Here is a 9,752-nt window from a genome sequence, read left to right as displayed (position 1 = left end):
GTACTTGTAGGGGACTAGGATATATAAATACCCCAATCCCGTTACAAAATAATAATGAAACGAATGGGAATTGAAGGAAACAAAGACACAATTAATGGATAAGATAAATGTCGTTTATTTGCTGTTAAAAGAAATGAACATTTTAGTTATAACATGTCCGCGCGTGGGAAGAGAAATAAATGTTGTAGGAAAATTGAGAATGGTAGTCCAGCGTGTAGACAAAGGAGAGGATATCAGAGTTGTCATCAGTTAGTAGTCAGCGACGCGAAGGTGTTCTTAGTGGCCAGTAGTAGGTGGAAAGAGAAAGGGTGAGAAAGCCTTTAGCTCGTGCTCCATACATAGTAGGAAGTGGGCGTGAGGTGCGCGTGCGCGCGCCGAAACGGCGCGCGGCTTGTTCGCCCAACCTCTCTAGTTGAGAGTTGGTTCCAAAGAGGAAGAAATAGCTTATCGCCTTGTTTTTATACTCGTTTCCAGAGTGTATTTTGCGCATGTGTATTTCCTTAGAAAGCGGAAGTGACGTCGTCCATGTGCGTGATCGTGTTCGCGTGTGTGAGTACATGTGTGTACGTAAGTGTGTGTGTGTATATATACGTGAATTTGAGTGTATGTACGCGAACGTGAATAAGTGTACATGTGTGGACGTGGGCGCGTATGTTTGTGTGCGCGTATGTATATGACAGCTTGAAATATGAATGTGTTTTGTGTGAGACTTGAAAAAGGCTCGTACAAATACTCCCCTTCCTAGGAAAAAAAATATACATGCAATGTATATGTATTTATGTATAAATATATATATTTTTTTGTGAGTAATGTTTTTGGCAGTTGAATTTTTTGCCCTGCTTTTTTTTTTTTTTTTTTTTTGTGGGTGTGGTTGTTTGAAAAAAAAAACGTCACACAGGAACGGAATGTCAAAAACGGAGTGTGTTCGTAAAAAAAAGTATTTACTTACGCGTGGAAAATGCGTTTACTCTTTTTTGGGGGCTGACATTTGTTGGTTTGGTTTCTGTTGTGTGTTGACATGTGCAAAGCGTTGCTTGGACAGAGAAGTGAATTGTTCCGTTTGGAAGGAAAATTTTTTTGTTTCGTGTTGACGGTGTCGTATGTGTGTGTCCAGTTGACGGTAGCTTCGCATGGTTCTGCGGTAATGTGTGCATCGTTTGGACGGGCGCTAGTCGCGCGTTTGTTCTTGTTGAACGGGGTCTGGTTACTGTTGTCTTCGCAAGTGCGTTTGCGGTAATGTGTGTACATTGTCTGTACGGGCGTTTGTTGTGTAGTCGTTCGTGGTTGCCGGTTGTCAACGAAACTTCCAAGTTTTGAGTTTATCCGCGTGCGTCGTGCATCTCAACTCGTATTGTTGATTCAACTTCTTCCTATGTGTTGATAGGGATGTCCTGTTTCTTTATTGCTGCGTCTGCTGTGCGGGAGGGAATTGCATAGGCCTATGTGATTTTGCTCCTCGCGTTTGTTGCAGGGTAATGTCAGGAAACCGTGAAAATGTTTGTCAAGCTCGAATTTGTTTTGAAATTCGATATGAAAGTCGACAGCTCCGTGTTCGGTTTTTTTTTTTTTTTTTTTTTTTTTTTTTTTGCAGAGTCTGACGAGGGTTCGTCATTGTAGTTGGTAGTAGCTATTCCTGTGGGTAGTGGTTTGGTTCGCTTGGTTTTCTTTGTTGAGAAGTTCGCTTTTTTCTTCATCAAATAAAACGCGCGTCTCCCTCAAAACAATTAATCTCAAAACGGTAGGGTCGCCATGCTTGTTCGTTCCAAGTCAGTCGGGCGCCAGTTTGTTGTGGACTTGTGGCATAGGAGGAAATGCGTGCTCCTCTCGCGTTCCGAGGGAAAATGAATTGTCTCGAGGAAGAAACGAACGACATGTTAAATTGAATTAAACGAACAGGAATGTCTTTGGTGAAAGAAACAAGTAAAAGAAAGGGTACCACACGTGGTTAGTTTTGCGTGCGTCTTTCGCTGTAAGCTGGTGAGAAAGAAAGTTTATAGCTTGGCGTGCGTCTCTCGTTAAGTGGTGAAGAGGAAAAGTTTATACCTTGGCGTGCGTCTCTCGTTAAGTGGTGAAGAGGGAAAGTTTATCTTTGTAGAGAAAGAGTCTGTGTGTGTATGAGTGCTTCATTCAACCTCATCCATTTCATTTAAATAACGGGGTCACCAAATTTGTAGGGGACTAGGATATATAAATACCCCAATCCCGTTACAAAATAATAATGAAACGAATGGGAATTGAAGGAAACAAAGACACAATTAATGGATAAGATAAATGTCGTTTATTTGCTGTTAAAAGAAATGAACATTTTAGTTATAACATGTTCGCGCGTGGGAAGAGAAATAAATGTTGTAGGAAAATTGAGAATGGTAGTCCAGCGTGTAGACAAAGGAGAGGATATCAGAGTTGTCATCAGTTAGTAGTCAGCGACGCGAAGGTGTTCTTAGTGGCCAGTAGTAGGTGGAAAGAGAAAGGGTGAGAAAGCCTTTAGCTCGTGCTCCATACATAGTAGGAAGTGGGCGTGAGGTGCGCGTGCGCGCGCCGAAACGGCGCGCGGCTTGTTCGCCCAACCTCTCTAGTTGAGAGTTGGTTCCAAAGAGGAAGAAATAGCTTATCGCCTTGTTTTTATACTCGTTTCCAGAGTGTATTTTGCGCATGTGTATTTCCTTAGAAAGCGGAAGTGACGTCGTCCATGTGCGTGATCGTGTTCGCGTGTGTGAGTACATGTGTGTACGTAAGTGTGTGTGTGTATATATACGTGAATTTGAGTGTATGTACGCGAACGTGAATAAGTGTACATGTGTGGACGTGGGCGCGTATGTTTGTGTGCGCGTATGTATATGACAGCTTGAAATATGAATGTGTTTTGTGTGAGACTTGAAAAAGGCTCGTACATACTCTCTGCTTGAAGGTAGAAATGTCTGGCATTATATAAGCCAGACAAATCCATATTGTCTCTGCCTCCGAAGATTTATTTCCCCGAAATATCCCTATAGTTTTTCATTCTCAGGTTGACCTCCAAGGGGCCCGTTGGTTTCCTTTTTCTGTAGGAACAACATATTTGGTCTTTGTTTGACGGGGTTCCAGGCCAAATGCATCATACAGTCTTCTTCTTCTGGCGGAGTTTCATTTGACTCATCTGAAGTGTGTTTGTATATCTGGTTCAAATGTTTCTTACGCGTGACATGTTGTTGTAAAGCTTTTTCAGATGGAGTGTCCTTTGCTTTTTTCAAAGCTCTCTTCAAGCTTTCCATGAATCTTTCCGCCTGTTTGCTTGACCAATGGTAGTATGTCGTTGTTAGGGTTAGGGTGGTATGTCGGAGTTGTGATGTGGTCCACTTGGAAGTCTTCCATGAACTCTTCAAAGTCTCTGGATGTAAACTGAGTGCCATTATCTGACACTAAGCAGTCGACCACTTTGAACCATGCAAATAATTCATGAAGAGTTTTTATAATGAAGTCAGTTGTTGGGTTTTTATACCTAAAGACCTGTGGCCATGGAGGTAGTACTGTCCATCAAGTGGTCCTGTATAGTTTACGTGTATCCGTGATCATGGGTAGTCTGCTTTGGTCCATGGGCTAAATTGAATTAGGGGAGCGTTAGCAGCTAGTGCATATCCCCTGCATGTTTTCACCTTTTCTTCTTTTTCATCCATGTTTTTCCAATACATGTGTGAATGCATTAAACTTTTCATTCTAGTGGCGCCCGGGTGTCCTGTGTGAAAATCTTTTATGATTTTCTTTTGGAGAGTCACTGGAACAACTACTCTCTCCCAATATAATAATACTTGGTGCATGTTGAGAAAACTTCTGTTACTTGTTCATCTGCAGTTTTTCCTTGGTTTCTCTTATAAAGTCGTCACTTTCGGCTTCTTATATCACCTAGGGTAACAGGGAGTTCTTTCACAGTGTTGCATAGGATCAAACTATATCTGTCTCTGATTGTAGTGATGCGATCATCAAGTCTTCTAGTGCTTCACTAGTCCTTGGTATTAACCAGGATTGGCCATCTGTGTGCTCTAACTTCTTTAATGAAAGAAACTCCATATCAAAGTCGTAATACAATAGGATTGTCCTCCATCTTTAGAGCCTGTTTGCCCTATGTTTAGGCAACCCTTTCTTCGAGCCAAAGTGTCGTCCATGCAGGTATCTGTGGAATCTTGTTATCATGAAAGTAATACTTAAAGGTTCTTTTTCTATCTATGAATAATTTTTTTCTGCAGATAATAGGGTCTCGATGTGTGTGCTATACGTTTCATAGATCCATCCAGCATTTTATGCAGGATACACGTGCTGATTCCATATACACTCGCTTTACTTGCGATGATAATGTCTAAATCTGGGTTGTAGTGAGTCAGGAATAGTTCCGATGTGAGCACCTCTTTCAGCTTTTCAAATGCTATCTTACATTCTGTGGTCCAGTTCCAAACCTTGTCTTTTCTAAGTAGTTCATTTAAAATGCGTGCAATGTGTGCATATTGGGAATGAAGGATTGATAGTGGTTAGTTAAGCCTAAAAAATTTTCAATGTTGTTACATTATGTGGCTCAGGCATATTTTTTATTGCTATGAACCTTTATGGATTGGGCCGTCTACTGTTTTGGTCTATTATCAGCCCTAAGTACTTTATTTTGTCAAGGAAAAATTCACATTTAGTATTTTTAAGTATGAAGCCATACTCATTTATCCTTTTGAACACCTTAAAAACGTGTTTTCTATGTTGCTCTATAGTTTCGCTTTTCATTAGAATATCATCCAAGTATCCAATGGAAAAGTCAAGCCGCTCAACATCATATTGAATATCTGTTGAAAGATAGCTGGTGTGACTTTGATTCTGAAAGCTAATCTATTTAATTTGTGAGTGGAAATACACAAACGTTTCAAACTTTCTTTTTCAATGGAAATGGAAACGCTTCACTCAGATCGGTTTTTGAGAATATCCCCCCCCCCCCATTTAGATTAGTAAACACTTCCTCAGGGCTGGGTAGTGGGTAATGATGATCTATTAGTGCTGCATTCAACCCAGTCGAGAAATCTACACAGACTCTGATATCCTTAGATTTTTTTTTTTGCATATACAGTGGGAGTGGCCCACTGGCTGTAGTTGACTCTGATCAAAATTCCTGTTTTGACGAGTCTGTCCAGTTCTTCATCAATTTTTTGCATTTTTTTTTTTTAAGACAGAGGTGACATTATCTTGTAATTTGAACTTTGCCTCCATTTTTGTACAGTGAATTAGTTTATCCAAAAAAACATTGGGGAACAACTCTTTCAGGTATTTCTTTAGGTTTTCAACTTCGACTGTAAGGTTATCCTCTTTTTGACAAAAATCGCTAATAGGTGAGTCCCAGAGTTCAAATTTTTGGATCCAGTCCGTACTAAAAAGGTTATTAGTGTTTCTTAACACAAACATCTTGAATTTCAGTGTCTTTCCCTTCAACATGATATTAGTAGTAACCTTACTTTCGAATCTTGTTCTTTCCTCAGTTACTGAACAAGCAACTTCTCATCATCCTCAGTTTTCCAATTTTTCACCAAGTATGTGGTTTATAATGGACAAATCCAAACCACTATCAAGTTGAAGTCTAACATCCTGTCCCTGATTTTTACTGTAACATAACTCCATACATTTTCGTCCTCCGCCTGACTCCTCATTGCTTTTATGTAGGTACTGTGAGGTCCTTTTGGTCTGCAATGTGAGGCTTTGTGTCTGTTGTATCTACACAGATCACATTTCCAGAACCGGTATAGACAATCATTCTGCCAGTGAAGTTCTCCACATCTTTTGCATGAGAAACGGGGCAAATCCAGCTTTTTTAAAAAATTTTCTGGAAAGTTATTTTTGGCTTGCACTTGACTGTTAGGAGAGTAAGATTTTTTTATTACTTTGTACATTTCTAATGTAAGCTACTCCTGTTTCTTCTATATTTTTGGAGTCTTGCTTCTCTGAGATCATCCTTTGACATACCTCTGCCAATTGTTGAAGGAATATATTCGGCTCCCTTTTCAATCTGTTTAGTGCCTGGCGTCTGATTTCAGTGTTCTTGGTTGTCACTAAGCCTTGAATGAAAATCAGGATCTTAAAATTGTCAGACATCAATGAGGATAGTCCGAAGTCGTCACAATATCTATTTATGACTGAAGCAAATGTGGTGTAATCTTGGCCTTTTATCAGGTCAGGTTTTATGAAATAAGCTGGTTTTGGGACAGTATAATTCCATTAAAGATTTTACCACCTCGTCAAAGGAGAATTCGCTGGTCTGTTTCGGGATGATGTAAACAAACTTCTTATGTTTTGCAGATTCCAATTTGTGTAATAAAAGATGAACCTTCATCTGCTCGCTCCATGACTTGCAATCTATCCTGAATACGTCACCAAATTTGTGAAAATAGGCTTCAAAAGTTAAATTCTCTTCAAGAACCTAGTGAAATGTTTCTAGTGCTGACCAGATCACGGTTTGGGGAAAAAAAAATTCTGGTTTAACTCGTTACTTTTTTTTTTTTTTGTTACATAGGCATCACCACTTATCAAGGCTAAGAGGCCACTCGACGATAAGGGTTAAAGAGTGTACAGTAGAAATTGGAAAATATAGTAATCGTTAGTAATGGAAATTTGGTAAATTTCTTAACTTATATGGAACGGCTCATAAAAAACTTGTTTACGTGAGACTTGAAGACAACCATATTGTAGTCAGTTGGAAAGCAGGAAAACGAAAGACAATTCCATATGCATGCAGTTCTAAAAAAGAAGCTTTGCTCATGGAATCTACGTTTAAGTTTAGGCACAGATAAAGAGTGGTGGAAATTAGTGATAGTGTTTTCTACTAGAAGGGAGTTTCTTGTGAAAGTTTGGCGAGGGGGACCATAGATTGGAGCTCAGTTGTTAAAATAGTGTGTCTACAGCAAGCTCAGACGTTTCTAGGCACACTATTTTAACAAGTTGCCTCGAAAGCATTTTGAAAAATAAATGGAATCACAAGACAAATCCGAGTCTAAAAAATGAAATTAAAAAAAAGTCTGTCTGCGACCTTACGGAAAAAATAGGCAAAATTAATATTTACAAATTTTCCACAAAAAGTCACGTACATGTGGTTTTAACAGAAAGAATGTTCAATTTTCCATGGAATACAACAATCAATTAAGAATTTATTTTAACTCTCAAGAAAAAGAACAAGAAGAATTTTGAATCCAAAAAATCCAGTCAAGCATTTGAGCTGTTGTCGTGAATGCGGTGTCAATTCTTCATATTTTTCTTTTTCTCATTGTTTTATTCAGAAAAGAAGTCATATAGATTATCGACAGAGAATTTTTAAGGTCACAATTATTATTTTTTTTTTTCTATTCAGTTTTTGAAAAAGAAACTTTTCTGGGGTCGTTTTTTATCTCATTGAAAAAACCGTTGTGAAGCCAATCTTTGTATTTTCAAAGAAGGTAGAAAAAATACGAGTTTATTGAATAAAAGTTGGGCGTTTATCCAGAAGAGATCCTTGTGTTTTTTTTTGGTTTTTTTTTAATCCTTTCATCGCCAATGTTGTGGTCTGGTTTAAGGGGTCACAATTATAAGGTGAAAGAGTCCTGGGGTTCACTGCAAGCGGTTAAACCACGAGTGTACTCTCTGCTTGAAGGTAGAAATATCTGGCATTATATAAGCCAGATGAATCCATATTGTCCATGGATATAGGGGTGTAAACCACCCCAGAACAGTTTGGTAAAAAAAAATAATTCACACATGAAAAAGAAGATAAAATTTTTCTTTACTAATTAACTTAACATGTTACAATTACATTAAAATAAAAATAATACCAAGAGTAGAATATTAAAACTGATTTAGTGAATAAGATTACAGAATTCGATTTTAGAACAATTCATTTCCAAATGAATAAAATCGGAATCTGACTTTTGACTAGTTAATTTTTATTGATTTATTTTGCATTGCATTATTTTACCTGATCTATTTTTAATGGCTGTCAAAGTTGATAGCATGCGCAAGTATAAAAAAAAAAATAATAATTATTATTATTATTATTTATTTATTATTATTCACATTTTGTGTGTGGCTGTTGGTATTGCCGATTTTATACTGATTTTATACGAATCATAACAAATGACCATAGGCTGTCAGCACCTTCTTTTCTCAGTCTTCCAGCACTTTCTGCAAGATTCTGGCAGTTCTCAACAAGGAAGTCTTTTGAAGTATTTCAACATTGCAATGAATCCCAATTTTGTCAGTTCAATTGTCAAATACTTTTGAGAAGTGTATTTTGTCCCCATGGCTCCCATCACAATAGGCACAACTTCTACCTTCTTCAGCTTACACAATCGTTTTATCTCCCTTTTCAAGTATTGCTACTTTGCAACCTTCTTTTCTTTTTCCTCCATATTCACATCAGCTGCTATATCAATGATTATTTCATTGTGTTCCTTTTTTTTTCTAGCAAAACTAAGTCTGGTTTCCTTGCTTCAATCACATTGGATATCCATATCCCACAATAATTTCACATTACCACTTTCTACCACCCCCATCTGAAACATATTTGTACCATTTTTCACTGCATCCTTTTTTCTTGCATATATCTCAATGGACCTTTCTTGCAATATTGTCAAACCGTGTCTTGCATTCCTTTAGAGCTAACTTCTCACAACTACTGATGAAGTGTTACACATCTTCACCTTTCTGTTTCACAGTCAACATAGGGAACTTTCAGCCGTTTTATCAATGTGATATTTAACATAATTCATCCTGAGTGCTTGCTCCTGCCCAACATATATTAGGGCTTCTGTCCCAACTTTCAGGTTACATTTTGACAATCATCTACAGGTTTTCCCTTGTCCACTTCCTATGATAGAATTAGCCACTTGTCTTTCACTTTTTGTTAATTGAATGCCTTAAATTTCTTGCTTCTTACTAGTTTACTCTCTTGCAATTTTTCAAAATTTGACACAGACTTTATAAGGTTTTCCTTACAGTAGAAAATGTAAACTTTTATACGATTTGCTTCGTCTTTTACACATCATTTACATTATTATTATTATTATTATTATTATTTTTTTTTTTTTTTTTTTTTTTTTTTTTTTTTTACTACTGTACTTTAGGGTAATTGCGCCAAATCCAGGGGTAATTGCACCAACTAAAAAAAGTGCTTTTTATATGCGTGGTTGCCAAAAGAGCACTTTTAGCTAGTTGGCACAATTACCCCGGACTTGGCGCAATTACCCCAAAGTATGGCATTATTTTTGTTTCTACTGTTATTATTTTTATGATAATTATCATTATTAATAATAATATTATTTTCCATTATATTATTTTTTCCGTTCAACACATTTCTTTCGGTTTCTACACCTCTTAGTCCTTATCCTCTCTCTTTTCTTTTAACATAAAACGTATCGACATCACTCTTTGGGTGAAGAGTTCCAGTCATTGTCATCGTTTTCCTTGTCTTTCTGTATCTTTCAGCTCATTTTTTTTCTATTGAATAATATCTGTCCCATACCAAAATATAGTTACTTCTCATGTTTACTGCGGATATTTTGTTTTTCCCATTAAATCTTAATCTCAGAATCAAGCATAGTCTTCTCTTGTGTTCTTTTCCTATTATTTCCTTCATTTCAGCTTCTTTTATTCTAACTCCACAATTTCTAAGTGCGTGTATCCTTCTTCTCCATCATTTTTTATCATTTCACCATTCAAAAGTTTTATTCCTTCACTTTCAACAATTTTTCCTCTTTTCAATTTCAACTGTTTCCAAATTCCAAATT

At 37.3% G+C, this 9,752-nt stretch overlaps 1 long non-coding RNA gene across 1 annotated transcript; it reads right to left on the bottom strand.

Moving 5' to 3' along the window:
* Nucleotides 1-1,534: 1,534 nt before the first annotated feature.
* Nucleotides 1,535-2,597, bottom strand: LOC145286029 (uncharacterized). Its single transcript, XR_013869092.1, has 2 exons — nt 2,044-2,597; nt 1,535-1,997 (listed from the first exon to the last, which is right to left on the bottom strand). It is a non-coding gene; the product is annotated as an uncharacterized LOC145286029 (long non-coding RNA).
* Nucleotides 2,598-9,752: the final 7,155 nt, after the last annotated feature.

Source organism: Euprymna scolopes, chromosome 10 (assembly GCF_053919585.1).
Source record: "Euprymna scolopes isolate OS-2025 chromosome 10, ASM5391958v1, whole genome shotgun sequence".
NCBI lineage: Eukaryota > Metazoa > Mollusca > Cephalopoda > Sepiida > Sepiolidae > Euprymna > Euprymna scolopes.
The sequence above is the reverse complement of the archived record's forward strand: the minus strand, read 5'-3'. Positions and strand labels throughout refer to the sequence as shown.